General features: G+C 38.8%; 1 long non-coding RNA gene across 1 annotated transcript; it reads right to left on the bottom strand.

The window, feature by feature from the left end:
- Positions 1-11,586: 11,586 nt before the first annotated feature.
- LOC134284112 (uncharacterized) lies at positions 11,587-14,118 on the bottom strand. Its single transcript, XR_009995628.1, has 2 exons — positions 12,723-14,118; positions 11,587-11,776 (listed from the first exon to the last, which is right to left on the bottom strand). It is a non-coding gene; the product is annotated as an uncharacterized LOC134284112 (long non-coding RNA).
- Between the last annotated feature and the right edge of the window lie 5,573 nt (positions 14,119-19,691).

The raw sequence follows: 19,691 nt of genomic DNA, 5'->3' as shown, positions 1-19,691 counted from the left end.
ATCCTAATTCCTACCTGTTACGTTATGCCACAATAAGATCTAGGAGATAATCAAAAACACGTATGGTCTTTCGGATGGCTATTACGTTGAAAATTATAGAAAATACAGTACAGGTCGGACTCGACTATCCGGATTCAAACTCTGAAGCCTCCTAAAACCACATCTGGCAAACGGAATGATGTACAAAGCTGTAATATTTACTGGCTACTAATCAAAATTAGCTTGACAAAATGTCAAAATTTTAGCTTTATACATACAACATTTCGTTCCCCAGACACACGTTTCCGAAGCTTCAGAACCCGACTCCGGACAATTGAGTCCGACCTGTACAAACGTATTACGTGGTATTACTAACACTCGAAATAGGAGCTCCTGCTCAAACGGTTCCAATCTCTATGCACCCGTTTGGAAGATATGTATAAATAATAATAAAAAAAAAATCCATGTTAATACTGTTATCCTGTCCATAGTTTCCTATTACTATCTACTTTTGTCTAGGCTCAAATGGTAGTGCAGTTTCTAGCGCCAATTGTCTTCTAGATTCCTAAAGCAATAATGATGAGTAGTAAGTGTAACGCAGATACCACCCACACCCAATTTTACGTAACGTTCCTCAAAATCTAACTGCAAATTCCTAAAATATTGGGTCTATGCAAGCTGAACTATGACATTGCTTTGGAAATTGTGATAGGCTCACTGCGGATACTCCTCTGGTCCCCATTAGCATTTACGGCCGATTTTTTCACCTCTGCTCAGCTCTTAAACCAGATTCACATCTATCTTAAGGCTGAATCAGAACTGAATAAATTGGCGCACAAAGTGCTAATGGGTTAAGCCCTCCCATCGCGTCAAGATCGAATATCCATGGGGAGGGACTGTTATAATTATCTCGACTCAGTGAAGAAATATAGGAATGGCGTCTTCGACAAAACCGTTCAAGGCCTCCTGCAGGGATTTATCTATGAACATATTGAGCAATTTCTCCCTATACTTCTCCATGGATGTCTCCTAAGATTCCTACCAGGTTTCATCTAGCAAATTAGAGAATACTCTAGAGAATCGTCCCATATTTTTCCTGGAATTCCTCCCGGTATTCCACTCATGCAATCCCTTCAAGTGTTCTTCTAAGAATTCCTCCAAGAATTCATTCCGATATTCTTTCAGGGATTCCTCCCGAAGTTGCCTTAGGTATTTCTCTCGGGATTTCTTCCGGGATCCTCCCAAGGATTCTACGTGGTGTTCTTTCGTTCTTACATGATTCCTTTATGTTTCTCCTGGGGGTTTTCAAGAGTTTCTTTGGGCATTTTTCCGGGATTCATTCAATGATTCCTCCCGAAACTCCATGATCAGGATTCTTTCGGGGATTCTTTTCGGGATTCTTTTCCGGCCTATTCCCGAGATTTCATCAGGATTCTTTCTGGGTTTTCTCTCTGGATTCCTTCAGAGATTTATTCCGGACTAGATTCCGGATTTGCTTTAAGAATTTCTCCCAGATTTCCTTTATTGATATCTCCCGGAATTTCGTCACGAGCCCGTTGAGGGATTCCTACCGGGATTTCTTCATCGATTTATCCCTGGTTTCCTTTAGAGATTCCTGTCGAGATTTATTCAGGGATTCTTTCAAGGATTTTTCCGAGATTCTTTTAGGGCAGTGGTGCTCAGGCTGGAAGATACCGCGGGCCAAATTTGCAATTCGGGATCGACCTGCGGGCCGCATAAAACATCGATGCACAAAAACAACAAAAAGAACAATTCTAAAGCGTATTTAGTAAAAATCTGAACTGTTCAATTTAGATTCATAAGTTTGGTTGAGAAAAACGTTTAAGCTTCAAATTGAAATTTAAACAAACAATTTAGAAGTTGCCCCTAGAATTTCCTTGAAGCCACTTCAAGAACTTGTCAAGCAGCTTTTACAATAATTTCTTTTGAGTCGTTCCAAAATGGTTTGCTGGATTTTCTCCTGAAATTTCTTGTGGAGTTGCCCCAGAAGGTTTTCGAGAATTTTTTTTGAAGTTTCTTTTAGTTTTTCTAGAATTCTCTAGGAACATCTCCAAGAATTCCTCTTAGATTTGCCTTTGGAACTGCCCCGAAGTTACTTCAGGAATTCCTCATTAATCGTTTCCAAGAATTTCCCCTAGAATAGCTTCCGGATTTTTTCGAAAATTTTCCAAGAGTTGCTTGAAGATTTGAGTAAATTCTTTCCATAAGTCTCTTCTAAAGTTGATGAAATATTTTATCATAAAATTTCTTCAAAAATTAAATTTTTAACAATTGTTTCCGGAAGTTTCTTCAACATTATCTTCTTAAGTTGCTGCATAAGTTGCTTCAAATTTATTGTTCAAATTTTCCTCAGGCGTTCTAGGCATCTTTTGTGTCTTGATGCAGTTGATCCTGGTATCTTGTTTGTAGTTACTCCTGAAAATTCTCTTTTTGTTGCTCGAGGAATTTATTCTAAAGTTGTTTAAGAAATTTCTGTTAGAGTGGCACCAAAACATTTTTCTAGGAGATGCTCCTTAATTTCCATGCAGTATCGCCACAACTTTCTCATTTAGTTTCTTTATATATTTCGTTGAGTTTCTCCATATGATGGTTTCACTTAGAGTTGCTTAACATTTTTCTCCAATAATGTTCCCTGGAGTTTCTCCAAAAATGTATCCAAAAGTTTCTCCAAAAGCGCACAGCAGACGCTTTATGAATCTCGCCTGAGATTTTTTTCTTTAAGTTCTTTCAGGAGTTTCGTTCGGACAATTCAAATTGAATTCGTAAGTTTTGTTTCGAAAAATGTGTGTCTTATAATAGAAATTTAAACAAACAGTGAAAATAAAACAATATTGGCAACCAAGTTTAAGATTTGTTGAGATTTTTGTCAAAAATTTCGTGCTTTGTGTTTGTAGGGGGGGTGGGGGTAAGACGAACATGTTTAGTAAACACTCTATTTTGACAGTGTTAACAATGCGATAATTAAAATTTTATCTCCATACTATATACATCAACTAAGGTACTTTACAGACTGCAACCCGATTTTGCAATAAAATTTGATTTTCCATGACTTTTGAGATAATTAAAAAGTGATCTCCAAATGTATGTTTTTCAACAGTGTGGGTAAGACGGACCGGTAGGGTGGGTAAGATGGACACGTTTTGAAATTTAGCTAATACGCCTCTAATTGTGTTAAATGTTGCTTGTGGCCGTTTGTATTCGGTAGATCAATCATAGTAGAATCTAAATTTGGCCTTAAATCTCTTAGCGAAACGTGTTTCTGCAAATTTAAATCTGTTTTGTAAATTGGAAACCTCCATAGACTGATAAACGCCTAACAGTATGCAATGCTCTGGTAATTTTACAAAGTTCAAACTGTTCCAACAACAAAAATTCTAATAAAATGAATTTTTGAATAAAAAATCAATATGAAATGCTTTATACGGCTTCCATAATCAATTTTGTACTCCATAGATTTCAATCTGTGATCAATGTGTGGGTCTTAATGTATTTCTTACGGCACTATCAAAGTAACCCCAACACTGTCCGTCTTACCCACCCTCAAGGCGGACCGTCTTACCCCCACACAACGCAAAATATTCATTCCACCACCGTTATTTATAATCCATGAAATTTACCTGAATGTCGTTGTGTATAGGATGGAACAGTTTAAAACTACTGGGAAACTCAAAATAAAGTGCAAAAACTTAGCAATTTAATGTTAAAAAGCTTATTTATTGCCGCCTCAAAATTAGATCCCAGCACAAAAGTGTGTACACAGTTAAATAGACTTCCAGCGTTCGGTAACGTAAATCACCGAAACAGATCGGTAATTCATGAAATTACAGAAGTTTCGGTAATCACGTTCCCAATTACCGAAATTTGTAAATTAAATTACAGTATTTCGGCGATTTTGTTGAATTTTACCGTGTACGGTAAATTTTTCCACCGAAGTCATCCGTAAAACAAGTCCCATACTGAATTCGGTAAAATTTACCGATCTTTCGGTTGTTCAAATCACCGACGTCTGTAAACTGTTGGCAAGAAACGTCAAATGTTTGTTGGTTTTTTCCTGCTGAGAAGACGGAACGAAAACAACGGCCTTCAGGTATTTGCAGATTTTTGCGCTTCCATATCTAACAGGACGTTAGTATCGTTTAGACTGTGAACCAGCTTCGAAGGATGGATAACATATTGAAAATATTAATGTGAATCTGTTTTCAGTGAAAAAAAAATCTGGCCCGAACAGCCTTGGTAGAGGCAATCATTTTCCGGTTCGACTGCCGGTAATGAATGAGAGCAACAGGATCCGGCGACCAAACGATGAATACTTCCATTAAGGTTGCAACGAGGAAGGCAAATAGTGATTCAGATAATGGATTTATAAATAAACCCCAATAAATGATTGATATACAGTGGCGTTTCGGTTTTATCACTAGTCGTTTTAATCACTACTCGCTCAAATTCACGGTTTTCTGTTCGATTTTATCACGATTTTCATTTCGTTTTTATCACACTTGTTTTAAAGCATTCCGAAATCAGTATAAAATCAATACAGCATTGTCCAGTCCACCAAAACAGTTAATAAATATAAGCTACGACTTACACTACCCGTCATAAGTACGGACTCACAAAAAGTATTGCAACAATATTGCATCACCCTGACTCACCTCGATATCTCTTAAATCAGAAAACCTACAAAAATGCCGCCTTCAGAAAAGTTGTTGCTTTTGATCTTCTGAATAACTTTCCTGAAGACAGCATCTTTGTAAGTCCTCTGGTTTTGAAGATACCGAGGTGAGTCAGGGTGATGCAATATTGTTGCAATACTTTTTGTGAGTCCGTACTTATGACGGGTAGTGTATATATTTTGCAGCTGAACAATTTTGGATAAAAAAGTTACATTTATTTCTCGTTTCGCCAAATTCACGGTTTCATTTATATCACGGTAAAATTTTTTTTGAGTGTGATAAAACCGAAAAACCACTGTATCTTTTTTTTGTTTTGATATCCAAAACCATTTCCCAGGAACGAAACGGAAAAGAAACTGCATTACCGAATCGCACGGTAAAGGGTCAAAGATTTACCGAACGATTCGGTGATTTTGACATTTTGTAGAAAATCACAGATTACCGATCGTTCGGTAATCGATTTGTTTACCGAATAGATTACCGAACGCTCAGCTGTTGAGATTTCGGTAAAAAAATTACCGACGTCGGTGATTTGAGCTAAGTGTGTAGTCTGGTAAATGGTTGATTATTTTTTGCACTTTTGACAAATGAATTCTCTCATGGAGTGGTTCAATAATCATCAACTGATAAGAAGATAGAGTTAATCGTAAAAGAAAGTCAAATTTCAGCTCTTAAGTGCCAGAACTAGTCGGTGGTCCGTCTTACCCACCCGGTCCTTCTTACCCCCACCCCCCCTATGTTCTTCGGAAAGGCGAAATGTGAAATATTTGCTCAGCATTGCATTGACTGCGCTTAAAAACTGCAACTAATCTTTAAATGATTCAAGTTTACATTTTTAACAAACTTTCATTTGATTCGTACCACTTAAAAATATCTATAAGCTGGCTTCGTGACTTAGCTGAAATACCGAAATATTTCGGAGTTGCGATTTCGAATCTTCGCAACTCCGAAATATTTCGGTATTTCAGTTAAGTCACGAAGCCAGCCATTTATCATTTAATTTGTGTTCAACACTGTGAAATTGATCTGCATTTTTTTTATTTCTTAATGAATTTAACGAGTTATTTCAAATCGTTCAAAAATGTCGATTCGTCTTAAAGTACTCCGAGGGCCGCACCTTCCCGGGTAGAGCTTCATGGCAAAAGAATGGCAAATTTTACGATTAAAACATAATGTTTGAATGGCAAAATGTGTTATTTGTTTGTTTGAAATAAGAGTTAAAATAACAAAAATAATAACAAAATTTTATTAGCAGAAAAACTTAAAAATAACTTATTTTGCCATTGTAATAACAAAGTAATGGTAAAGCATGCGGATTAAATTGAAGAACAAAATAAGTTGTTATTGAGATATTGATAACAAAATAAGACCAAAATTAACTGTTATCGGTGAATAGCAAAATATGACATTCTTGAGTTATTTATAACAGAATAAGAACAAATTTAGCTGTTTATGTGGCGATCAAAATAATGGTAGGTTTAGTTGTTCAAATTCAATTTTAAAATAATGGTAGATTCAGTTATTATTTCAAAGTAGCAGAAGAAAGGTAATATGAGATGAACTAGCCAAGGGCTAAAAATCTCGTTAATACAGATAAAAAAAAAGTTTTTTTTTCTTCAATAAAATTTAAGTTCATCAATCAATGTAAAAACAGTTTTGTTTTGTGGAAATTAAAAACTCAAAACGAAACGAACTTAAAAATCAAATTCACTTTGATGAACGTAGCCATCGTTGCCCCGCGATCTACTCTGGCTTCTCCTATTTAGGAACGTTTGCGCAGCGTAGGGTTGTTTGCGATAACATTCGCGATATGCTTATTAACCATTTTGGATTTCTCCATCGCAATCCCTACGGGGTCCTGGAGAATCAGTCGTCAGCAAAAATAAAAGTTTATGTTGTACACAACTAGTAGAATTGATGTTTACATGTGCAAGAAGAATCCCACTATACCAGTGCCCTAGTAGCTTTCTTAAAAAGATCGAAAAAGATAGATACCGTAAACTGGGGTGTAGTTGATCAGTGGGGTGAACCTGATCACTCAATTACCCGCGGATATCGACTTTCAAGTAAGCAAAAATTGTATTTCAACCATTCGCAATCCAATGACGTAACGTTAAAATGGTATGATAAGTTCCCTGAAAGTCGATATCCGCGGATAATTGAGTGATCAGGTGCACCCCACTGATCAACTACACCCCAGTTTACGGTACATCGTTTTACAAATTATACTCTTTAATTGTTTGAGTTCTAAATTAACATAAATTGATGTGCTTCAAATAGAATCCATTGCGAATCAAACACACAGCTGAGAATCCGGATTTGTTTACTTTTGCGAGATACGTCGAATTGAAAAGTTATGCTTGAAATATACAATATAATAGTTAATGGTATATTAAGAGTAAAATTATGGTGCTTAATGTTCATAAATAATTTCTCACAATATCAAAATAATGGCAAATTTAGCTAGGAATGTAAATTATGTTATTGTTTTGATATTTTATACAATTCATTATAAAAGGTGCTAAATTGCAAGTTTTACCATGATAGTGATTTTTGTTATTGATGTGTTATTTAGCATTATTCATGAATAACATATCAATGACAAGATTTGCTATGATTGTATATTTTGCTATTGATTTGCCATTTTAAGTTTTTCATAATAACAGAAGAATGGCAAAACGAGATATGATGGCAAAACCAGTTATTATTTTGTCCTTTGTTTGCCATTAGCCTCTACCCGGGTTGAGGCTTGGAGGGCCGCATGCGGCCCGCGGGCCGCAGGATGAGCACCACTGCTTTAGGGATTTCTTCCGAAATTTCTTCTGCTATTCCTCCGTTGATTTTTCTGGAACGCCGTCATTCATTCCTCCCAGAATTCCTTTAGGGATTTCCTTCGGGTTTACAGCTGAGTTTTATTTATGGATTATTCCTGTGATTCTATCAGGGATTCCTTCAGCAGTCTTTTTAGGTTTTATCCCGGGATTCCTTCAGGTATTTCATTTGGAAATTTTTCCTTTATTGATATCTCTCGGGATTTCGTCTTTTATTTTTGCCGGGTTTCTTTTAGGGCACGGGTTCCCAACTGGTGGCCCGCGGCCCCCTGGGGTGCCGTGAAGCCAGTCCAAGGTGGCCGCGATGTTACCAAAAAATTGTAAAATTCTAATTATAGGGAATCGCGCTACTTGGGCGGTGGCTTCTATATTCGTCTGTTTTCCACTATAACTCAGTCAATCTTGAACCAATTGACACAATTCTTGGAATGCGGTGAGATAGGTATAGTATCTACCCGTGTACAAAATTTCAAGTCAATCGGTTCAAAATTGACCGAGTTACAGTGGAAAACAGACGAAAATAACAGACGAAGAAAACCACCGCCCAAGTAGCGCGATACCCTATTTTGTGCAAATTTTCAAATTTTTAATTTTGTATAACGCCACCCCCAAAAGCCACAATTTTAGGAACAAATTTTTAGTATAAAATGCCTTCAGAAGAAAAAATTTTCGGCTGCGCCGCTATTTTCCAGCTATTACTCAAATTAAATGTACATGACATCATTGTTTACGAAATGTAAGTGTCGAATAAAAAAAAAACGTATCATTGACCGTCGAAACCCCCTCCCACAGTAAATTTCAGGCTACGAAACTTGGTTTCATTCATTTAATTCAATTTTTTTCTAAAAAAAAATCATTAGGCCGCAGATGTTTCGACAATTCTTAAAGGGGGTCGCCACCTCAAAAAGGTTGGGAACCCCTGTTTTAGGGATTACTCCTAAGATCAATTAGGGATTCTTCCGAGACTTCTCTCAAGATTGCTTCCTTCATTTTCTTCAGGGATTCCTTTAAGGATTTCTCCCGAAAATAGTCATTTTTTCAGGTATTCCTCCCAAACTTCATTTAAGAATTCTTCGTGGATGTTTCCAAGGACTCTTCCCAGAATTTCTTCACTAATTTCCCATTTGGGGAATGCTCCCGGGATTTCTTCAGAAATTTTCCACAGTTTCCATCGAGGGTTCATATGTGGATTATATCAGGGATTCCGTCATGGATTTCTTCATTGATTATTTCGGAGACTATTTAATGGATTTCTTCAGAGGATTCTTCGGGGATTCTTCCCGGGATCCATCCATTGATCATAGATTCCTCCCGGGATTCCTTCAGAGAATTCTTCTGGGGTGTTTCCAGAGATATTTCCAGGCATTCAATCAGAGATTCCTCTAGGGACTTCTTCTTTGATTCCTGCAGGGATTCATTTGGGGATTTTTTCCGGCATTTCTTCTGTTATCTTTTTACGGATTAGGTCCGAGACTACATCAAAGTTCATTATAATTAATTCCTCCAGGATTCTTTCTGGGTTTCCTCCCGGGATTTTTAGGTATTATTCCCGGGATTCCTTCATTGATTTTCCCAGGTTTCCTAATTACTTCCAAGATTCATTCAGGGCATCTTTCCAGAATTCCAGGGATTCCCGGGATTTATTCCTGCTTTGCTTGTGAGATTCCTTTAATTGTCCCTGGATTTCTACTGGAATTCATGCAGGTATTTCATTTAAATTTATTTGTGAATGTCTATAAGAATTCTTCCTGGGTCCTTTCAAGGATTATTTTAAAAAAAATTCCCGTGATCTAATCATTGTTTCTTATCGGGATTCCTTTAGGAATTCATATCAGAATTCCTTCATATATTCATTTAATTATTCCACCAGGAATCCGTTCAGGGATTCCTCTCAGGATTCTTTTAGAGATTTTTCCTGGGATTTCCTCAGAGGTTCCTTCAGGGATTCCTCCTGAGATTCCTCTCTGGACACCTTCCAGAATTATTTCGGGAATGACTTTCAGGATTTCCCTAGGGACTTTTCCCTGGATACCAATATCAATTTTTCTTGGGATCCCTCCAGGGATATCTTTTTAAAGTCCTTCAGATGTTCATTCTGGATTCGTACAGACTCTCCCAGGATTATTTCAGGGATTTTTTTCAAGATATTCAAAAGGACTACCAGATATTTTGAGGATTTTTTCCGTAGATTCTACTGGAGATTTCCCGGGTTTCTTTCATAGATTCCTTTCGAAATTCCTACAGGAATTCTTCCCGGTTTTCCTTCATTGAGTCCGGGATTTATTGAATCTTCTTAGATTTTCTATAGGGATTTGTCTTAAGATTCTATCAGGTGCTCTTCAAGAGAATCCTTTAGGGATTCTTACCAGGATTTTAAGGAATTCTTTTCGCAATTCTTTCGGGTATTCCTCACGATATTTATTTAGGGATTTCTTCATTGATTCTATACGGATTTGTTCCAGTTAGGCCTCCCGAGATTCTTCCACATATATTTTTTTTGAGATTCTTTTAGTGATTTCTTCTTCCTTTTGGGATTGCTTCCTATGTTTCTCCAGAATTCTTTTAGGAAATCCTTCAGGTTTCTCTCAGAAGATACTTCCCTAGCAGGTTATGGGCATGGGCACCTCATTGAAGGAGAATTCCGGAACACCTCAGCTGAAGGGGAACAATTTCGCGAACTGGCAGTTCAGAGTGAAGTTGCACATGGCAGCTGCAGAAATTTCGGAAGAAGACGTACCAGCCGTCGCAGACGAGCGGAGAAAGTTTCTCAAGTTGGACCGAAAGTGTCTGGAGACATTTTCGGAATAATAGACGTTCAAAGTGATATGGAAGGCACAGGAGGACACCTTCGTCAAGAAGTCCGGGGTCTAAGTTTTCCGGAAGCAATTGGCAAGGCTTCGAATGCAAAGTAACTTCCATGCGTTTGATGAATTGGTGCGACAGTTGAAGACGGCGGGTGCTCAGCTGCAGGAGAATAACCTGGTGCCGGACAGTTTCGAACCTCTCGTTACCGTATTGGAGAACATAACGAAGAAGATCGCAATCTGGAGAATGTGAAGCAAAGGTTGCTCCATTGAGACTTATGCTCCATTGGCGAAGCTTACGACCGTACGATCCGTTTTAGCTATTGGTGTTCAGAGTCGATATCGCTTCCACCAAATGGATGTAAAAACCGCCTTTCTGAAGTGCTCGAAACAGCGCGTTTCAATTGGTTAGCTAGGTCGGTTAACAGTTGTTCAGATGTGTCTTTCACCGGCATCGCAACATCTTAGACGTGAATCATCGTATAAGAGGAATGTCGCCGGTATTTGCAGCTTTCTCGCATTATTTGGCTAGAGAGTTTGCCCACGCTCTTTTGTCCCGTCGACATGAGCGTTTAACTTCCTTCTCGAGAGCTGAATAGCGCTGACGGGGTACGGCTTTGGCTCCTCGTGTTTTCGCTCGCTCTATCGCGGCTTTTGCGTTCCTTAGTTTATCAATTGACATCAATGCATTTGTTGAACGTCACACGAACTACATCTTCTGAAACATTTCTCAGTTTTCCGAATCAGTACTGTATCCCACAAACATGCTATACATAAATCCCAAAACCTTGCTTCAAAAATTGTTTTTATCAGTAGAAAATGTTCAAAATCGGATAAAGATAAAAACTCAAATGTCTGTCCCATCAAACTGCAAATTAAATGTGCGAAGTAACAACACTCTCTATGAGAATCCTACAACTGCAAAAAAAAAAAAAGAAAACCAACAATGTAGTATGGCTAACAGTAAGAAAGCTGTTCAGATCAGAATACAACATAAAAGCAAAGAAGTTCTATGATAAACGGTAAAGTGTAGTAGACTTTTTCTCTTATATATACAAAATATATACAAAACAAACAAAACAAAAACCTAATTATTATTTTTGTAGTAGATGCTAGTTTTATAAGACAATTTACTGTGCGGTTCGGGTGGGCAAAAGGAGGTCCTCTTGGGTAGAAGTGCGTGTACAGTTAGGACAGATGTTATAATACAAAGAAAAAACGGGGGTTTTGCATCAAGGTCGTGGTCATCGTTGCTAAAGAACCTCTTTTGCTCACCCACCAAACAACCAACAAACTGAAGAAGAAAAAACACTTAAACGCGCTCCATTAGCTCTCATCTCATTGTGGTAGTGATATTTTCGTAAACCATTTCCAATTTCTACTAGAGAGATCGCTGGAATGTGAAGCAAGAAAATATGTGGAACAATTAAAAAGAAAACACAAAACAATGAAACACATACACACATACAAACTACAGTGTATCAAACAATTGTCCGTACAGCAAATTTTTTGTCAAAATAATTTTTCATTCAAATGTTTATAACTTTTTTATACGTCAATCAAAAACGCTGAAATTTTAACCAAAAATGAATCATATATTAATGCTCCATTGGTGAAATTTTGAGCGAGATAGAATGAGTTTTCTAAAAGTTATAGAACTTTTAATAAAACTTATAAGATTTTTGTACACATTTTTAAAACATTATATCTCAATATGTACTCGATGAAACTTTTTTGATTTTTTATGTGTTACAGCTGAAATCTAAGTCTTCCATATACAGCTTCGTTTGAGGTTTTATATTCACTACAAAAAATATGAAAAATTTGCTTATGTAGTTGTCGATATTTAAAAAATTGCCGTATTTTGCACATATAATCTGCCAAACGTTTTCCACCAATAAAAGTGCATTAACTGAACGAAAAATGCATAGGACCTACTCTTCATATGTAGTTTAGTAGGTCCTGTATAAAAATATTACATTAAGAGAGTTTAAAAAAGCTGAAAACACTTGGCACTTTTATTGATCAAAATATGATAAATTTCCAAATAATACTCTGAACATATACCGATTTTTCATATTTTTTGTAGTGAATATAAAACCTCAAACAAAGCTGCATATGAAAGCCTTAGGTATAAGCTGTAACACAAAAAAAATTGAAAAAGTTTCATCTATTACATATTGAGATATAATGTTTTAAAAATGTGTTCAAAAATCTTAAAAGTTTTACTAAAAGTTCTATAACTTTCAGAAAACTGATTCGATCTCGCTCAAAATTTTACCAGTGGAGCTTCAATATATGGTTTATGATTTGTCAAAATTTCAGCGTTTTTGATTGACGTATAAAAAAGTTATAAACATTTGAATGAAAAATTATTTTGACCAATAAATTGCTGTACGGACAATTGTTTGATACACTGTATAAGCCGCATACTAGGTTGATTTTAACTAATTCGACGAGAAAAGACGACTTCTTGCGACTGGGCGCAGAAAAATAGAAGAAAAGAAAACTTTGTACTAAGTGGAAAATATCGTTTAAAAACATTGACATTGTGCAGGGAAGCGGAAATCAAAACGCAAATTCTAGGAAAAACATGAAAGTAACGAAATCATAAGGAAACCCAAACACATAATAGTGAACAACAGAAATAGTGCATGATTCTGCTGAATCTGCGTAAACAGTTGACCGCTTGAGGAGATCCTATCTCTCTCTCTCCAGTGATCAAGCTTAGAAAAAAAAACTTTAGAAATGACATCAGCGAGCAGAAAGCAAACTAATCAATAATGAAATGATTTTGAAACAATTAAACATAGGTAGAATGTGATAAAGGACACTAAGCCAATAATACAAAACAAAAAAAGAGGCAAATATGCACCAACGCTAAATTATATGACGTTAGCGTGTTTTTAAACAAAATAAAAAAATCATTGTTCCACCTCCCGAATTCGAATTTCCCATTTCGTTACCCGGAATCGATCGATGCAGGTTCACCATTTTATTTCCATGTGAACCTAGCCAAATCGACGACAAACGGACTCAAGTAGATCCCTAAAAGCAAGCTGATGCGCCGTAAATATCATTGTTTTCGTTTTTTAAGTAGCACAAATATGCTGAAAAATATCATAATATATCTTGCGAGAACTGATCCAGCATTATATTGCATCGATTAGGGTAGACAATGCTTATACACGGTAGAAACCTTCTGACCGCATAACAGCACTGTGTACTCATTTTGATGAAATACAATGTTATTAATTGACTGTTACTCTTCATTGCGAACAGTCTCGATCAGAACGAACCTATTATCCGCAATCACGTTTTGCCGTCGAAAAAAGCAGAGTGCCATCGAAGCACTAGCGCAGCAACAAACAAACTGGAATCAATTAAAGCGGAATAGTACATACATGGAAATGAAGGAAACCAATCCAGAACATGAACAACAAGAACTCACAATGAATTTTAATCCCGTCTCTGTTGAATTGAAAACAAGAAAAAAAACATAGATATTTTAAGAAGTTTTCTTCTGTATTTCTCGTTGCACAAGAGTAAGAATATATTATTAATCAAATGAAGACAAAATGGAAAAGAAAGAAGATCGTGAATCAATGAAAATCAAATAAAAAAACATGACAAAACAAAAGTAACCTTCCGACTATCAGATTGCGATGGAAGATTTGAGAACGTTCCATATGCGTGCCCATTTGGGGATGTTAACTACTTAAAAAACATGGACTGTGTCTTCATCCAACTACGAATTGAACGCTGGCGCTGTTTGAGCCGCACCTCTTTGGTGATCACAACATGCTCGGGGCGCGCCTCTTAGCTGAAGTGAGAAGAACAACAGTGCTCATGCTGCACTGCCAGCTGAGCACACAACTCTTAGCTATGGTATGAAATACGCCAAATATCAAGTGTTTTGTCAAAACGCTCCTATCATCACCATGGCTAGGGTCCTTTCACATTGCACGATTCCGGGTGATCACAAAGTGGACTCGTTGACTAAAATGGACGCTATAAAAAGGTGTCGAAGAAACCGTATAATGTGTTCCGGTGTTCAACAACAGTTACTGTTAGTTTAAATACACATACCTTTCGTATTGGGATCCCGTAACGTGGGTAGATCACCTTACAATGGTGCGTTGCGGTGTAAGATCTAACACATCTTGCTACATATTTTCGTGCCCAAAGTAATCAGGCAATTATGTACATTCCAAGATCTAAGTTTGGTGTACATTTTTTTAATGACCATTTTATTTCAGGAGAATTCAGGTAAATTTTATCTATGAATAACTTCTAACAAAATATATTGATAACAATTTAGTTTTCAGATAACAAAAAGGCAAGAATGTTCTATAATATAATAAACAATCACACTAATACACACCACACACATATCCCTTTCGGGACGGAGCGCAAAAAAGTGAAATTTCCATACAAATTTGCTCAACTTTAGCTCTCCAGGGCTCTTAGATTTCCCAACAAAACAACAATTGTTGGAAGACCCCCTCCTTATCTTTCGATTTCTAGCATTGCATATCAAATTAATTAATTAGACTTGGAATATCAATCCAAACATGGCATTGTCTTTTTTCCCTTCTAAACCATAGGGGGGAAAATCTGCTCAACAGACACCCTAACAGGAAGGTTGAGGTAGTGTGGGGTTAAGGCCCTCTTCTACAACAATAGTAAAAGCCAGGACTACTTTCTCCTCGGCCCACTAAAACACATTCCTATGGTCGCCAACAAACCCTACGTCTCACCGGAACCACCAAGAAGGTATTGCTTCAGAGAGGGGCTAGTGCACATCGCACCCTCAAGGTTAGCTAGACCGACGCCAGGACAGCAACGCTACTGGGACTTCCTCTCCGCGGCCACTTAATCGCTGTAAGGGTCGATCTCGACCGCAGGGCACCGGTATGACCTACGAAGCCGACTTCGAACCCCTGGACCACCTCTTGTACTGCATCTGGACTAGCCATTCTTCGAATCCACGCGCCACCTCCTCTGTAACTCCCAGACGATATGGGTGATAGCCGTTAAAACGGCGTTCCAGCTAACCTCATCCCTACACACCCTTTGGACCAAATTGTCCGGAATTGTGTCCTCCCCGTATGTGGCAAGCATGTGGTCACGCATTGTGCGAAAACGCGGGCACACGAACAAAACGTGTTACGCCGTTTCCTTTAAACCATTGCACACTGGGCATTCGGAAGAATCCGCATGCCTGAAACGGTGTAGATACTGTCGGAAGCAACCATGACCTGAAAGGACCTGTGTCAGGTGGAATGTAATTTCCCCATGGCGCCTATAAATCCAACTATCTACCCTCGGTATCAACCTATGGGTCCACCTTCCTTTGGTGGAACTGTTCCACGCGCGCTGCCATTTGACCATAGAGGCCATCCAGGCAGTCCTGCGTATGCCTCTTTTGCCGCGCATTTCGAAGCACTCCATTTCCTCACTGATAAGGATGCCGATAGGCACCATGCCAGTAATGACGCAGAGAGCGTCGTGTAACACGGTACGGTACGCGCTCGCAACCCTCAGGCACATAAGCCTGTACGTACTTTTCAGCTTCCGTCGGTAGCATTCACTACTTAGCGCAGTGCCCCACGCCGGGCCGTCATACCTAAGTATGGACGTATCAACACTAGCCAGAAGCTTGCGCTTACTGGCGTACACCGCAGAGCCATTGGACATCATCCGGACAGTGCCGCAATAGCTGTGGATGCTCTTTTACTGGCATAATCGACGTGGCTACCGAAGGTATGCTTATCGTCGATCATCACGCCCAAGTGTTTGACGGAGCGCTTTGGCAGGATAGTGCACTCTCCTACACTGATCTCCGTCTGCTGCGCCGACTTACGGTTGTTAACAACCGTCACCTCTGTCTTGTAGTATGCCAGCTCCAGTTTCCTGGACCGCATCCACGCCTCCACAACCTTGATTGAGTGGTCGGTTGTCAACTTCACCTCCCCGATCGTTTCACCGTAGACTTCGAGCGTAATGTCGTCGGCAAATCCGATAATCTCCACTCCCACTGGGTACTCTAACCTCAACGTCAACACCTCGTCGTACATGACATTCCATAACTCCGGACCCAGGATGGACCTTTGCAGGACTCCTGAGGTTATGTGAAAGCACTTCCGACTCACCCCCGTGTCGTAAACTAGTACTCGATTCTGAAAATAACTTTCAAGAATCTTGTTCCTCTACCCCGGAACTCCCAGATGCAAGAGCGCATTGGCAATATCAGACCAGCTGACGCTCATTAACGCATTCCTTACATCCAGAGTCACTACCGCACAGAAACGAATTCCCCTTCTCTTAGGCTCGAGTGCTTTCTCGGCGGTTTTTGTAACCGACAAGATAGCGTCTACGGTGGACCTCCCCTTCCGGAAGCCGTACTGGTTACTGGAAAGACCATTTTCGCCCTCGGTGAACCTCAACATTCTATTGAGGATGATCTTTACGGGCACCTTCCCCGCCGTGTCTATCAAGCATATTGGTCTATATGACGATGGGTCTGCGGGTGGTTTCCCTGCCTTTGGCAATGGAATCAGGCTCTGCCTCTTCCAAGCTTCTGGTAAAACTCCATCGTCCAGACGTTCTGCATAGCAAACCTGAACATCTCGGGAGCCTCTGCAATAGCTGCTTTTGAGACCAGGTTCGGAACTCCGTCCGGACCTGGGGCCTTACCTACGCTAAGGGACTTTGCTATCCCCGCAAGTTCCATATCGGTGACCCTCTACTCATCGCCAGCCCCAGTCCCCGGCTGTCCTACGAAAGGAGGCCAAGGACTAGGATCATGACGCGGAAAAAGCCCATCGATGCTCCCCTCCAACATCTCTGGAGATTGTTCTGTAGGAGCCATTACACCTCTCGTCTTGGCCATAACGATCCTGTAGGCGTCACCCCACGGGTTCGCATTGGCCCTCTGACAGAGACCCTCAAAGCAGACCTTTTTATTTGCTCTTATCTCGGTATTCAGCGCGGCTTTTGCAGCGGCGAACACCACCCGTCGTTCGTTTCGCTCTTTCTCTGATCGTGCTCGCTGCATCCGCCATCTAGCCCGTAGGCAGGCGCGGCGCAGGTCCGCAATCGCGTCGGTCCACCAGTAAGCCGGTGGCCTCCCATTTCTAGGATGGACTCGCCTAGGCATGGTCGCATCACACGCACGAGAGAGCACCGCTTCCAGCTCGTCGCCGTCTAAACCAAGTAAGTTTCGCTCACGGCGGAGCGCCTCCCTAAATACCCCTTCGTCGAAGTAGTATGATGTCTTCCACCTGCGAGGCCCAACTAAAAATCGCCAGCCGCAAACAAGTATACATGCTGAATCGTTGCTTTGTAATAGTAACTATAGCTGAACTAAAATTATGCTGTACACATTACTGTACAAATGATATTTCAACTGAAAAAGTACCCAATGATCAACTTTTCGGATTGGTATTAACAATGATAATTTAAAACACTTTTCTAACGTTTAATAAGATTTTTATGCGACCCGCAGTAATTCCTTTACAACATAGTTCAACAAGACTTTTTTCTGTTTCTTGTTAAGTTCATGTAAAAATTAGGACATGTATCTGTATAACGTGTTTTTTACAAGTCAAATAAGCGCTTTCGATTCATCATACTTCGACTCAGAGTACATGATAAAAAAAACGTGTTTTTACTGAACAACAGCTGAAATAATCTGTTGTTCAGTCGTTAACCATAATGTTGTGCTAATTCATCACTACTGAATAGGAGTCGAAGTCTGATCATTATTAAACCACGGGAAGTTTATGTTTTGATTTGAGCGCTGCAATTCATCATCTCTAGGATGGCGCAGACAGGAAGCATGCGGCTGGCAATCGACGGGTCTCGAGTTCGAATCTGGATTTAGGTAAATTTATGTGTAGTTATAATTTCACAATATTTGTTCACAGCATTAAGTTCCAATCATAAACTCTCGTGGAAATTGAAAAATTTTGCATTTTTTATTTTTAATCATTTTTGCTAAAGCTGAATAACAGCTTTACTATATAGTTCCCAAGTAACACAGAAAACATCTTTAGAAAAAAAAAACTTCAAAAGATGCTTTATAAACGTATTATAAGAGCATTAGAAAACATCAAGTGTTATTTTTAAGTTTGTTTTCTGTTGGATACTGACTAATAGCAAAAGAATATCTTTAGCTGTATAACTTGAAAAAATACGTAGAAAAATCTTATATTCAACATCTATCACCGTCCAATCTTGACAGAAATCAGTATTTACGTTTTAATTCACAGGTTTTTGATGAGCCATACTGCGGCCATCGTACGGCTACTCAGTTTTTGTTTCATCCGCAAAGGCTATGTGGGGATAAACCCGTCTACGGTAAACAAATTCATCAGTAAAACATGAAATAACCAACTTATTCAACTAGATAATAAATAAAAAGATTCCGAGCTGTAGTATCCGAAACTTTCCGTGAAACACATACACACATACAAACTATAAGCCGCATACTAGGTTGATTTTAACTAATTCGACGAGAAAAGACGACTTCTTGCGACTGGGCGCAGAAAAATAGAAGAAAAGAAAACTTTGTACTAAGTGGAAAATATCGTTTAAAAACATTGACATTGTGCAGGGAAGCGGAAATCAAAACGCAAATTCTAGGAAAAACATGAAAGTAACGAAATCATAAGGAAACCCAAACACATAATAGTGAACAACAGAAATAGTGCATGATTCTGCTGAATCTGCGTAAACAGTTGACCGCTTGAGGAGATCCTATCTCTCTCTCTCCAGTGATCAAGCTTAGAAAAAAAAACTTTAGAAATGACATCAGCGAGCAGAAAGCAAACTAATCAATAATGAAATGATTTTGAAACAATTAAACATAGGTAGAATGTGATAAAGGACACTAAGCCAATAATACAAAACAAAAAAAGAGGCAAATATGCACCAACGCTAAATTATATGACGTTAGCGTGTTTTTAAACAAAATAAAAAAATCGTTGTTCCACCTCCCGAATTCGAATTTCCCATTTCGTTACCCGGAATCGATCGATGCAGGTTCACCATTTTATTTCCATGTGAACCTAGCCAAATCGACGACAAACGGACTCAAGTAGATCCCTAAAAGCAAGCTGATGCGCCGTAAATATCATTGTTTTCGTTTTTTAAGTAGCACAAATATGCTGAAAAATATCATAATATATCTTGCGAGAACTGATCCAGCATTATATTGCATCGATTAGGGTAGACAATGCTTATACACGGTAGAAACCTTCTGACCGCATAACAGCACTGTGTACTCATTTTGATGAAATACAATGTTATTAATTGACTGTTACTCTTCATTGCGAACAGTCTCGATCAGAACGAACCTATTATCCGCAATCACGTTTTGC

This window comes from Aedes albopictus, chromosome 3 (genome assembly GCF_035046485.1).
Source record: "Aedes albopictus strain Foshan chromosome 3, AalbF5, whole genome shotgun sequence".
Lineage (NCBI taxonomy): Eukaryota > Metazoa > Arthropoda > Insecta > Diptera > Culicidae > Aedes > Aedes albopictus.
Note: the sequence above shows the minus strand (reverse complement) of the source record. Positions and strands in the feature narration are given on the sequence as shown.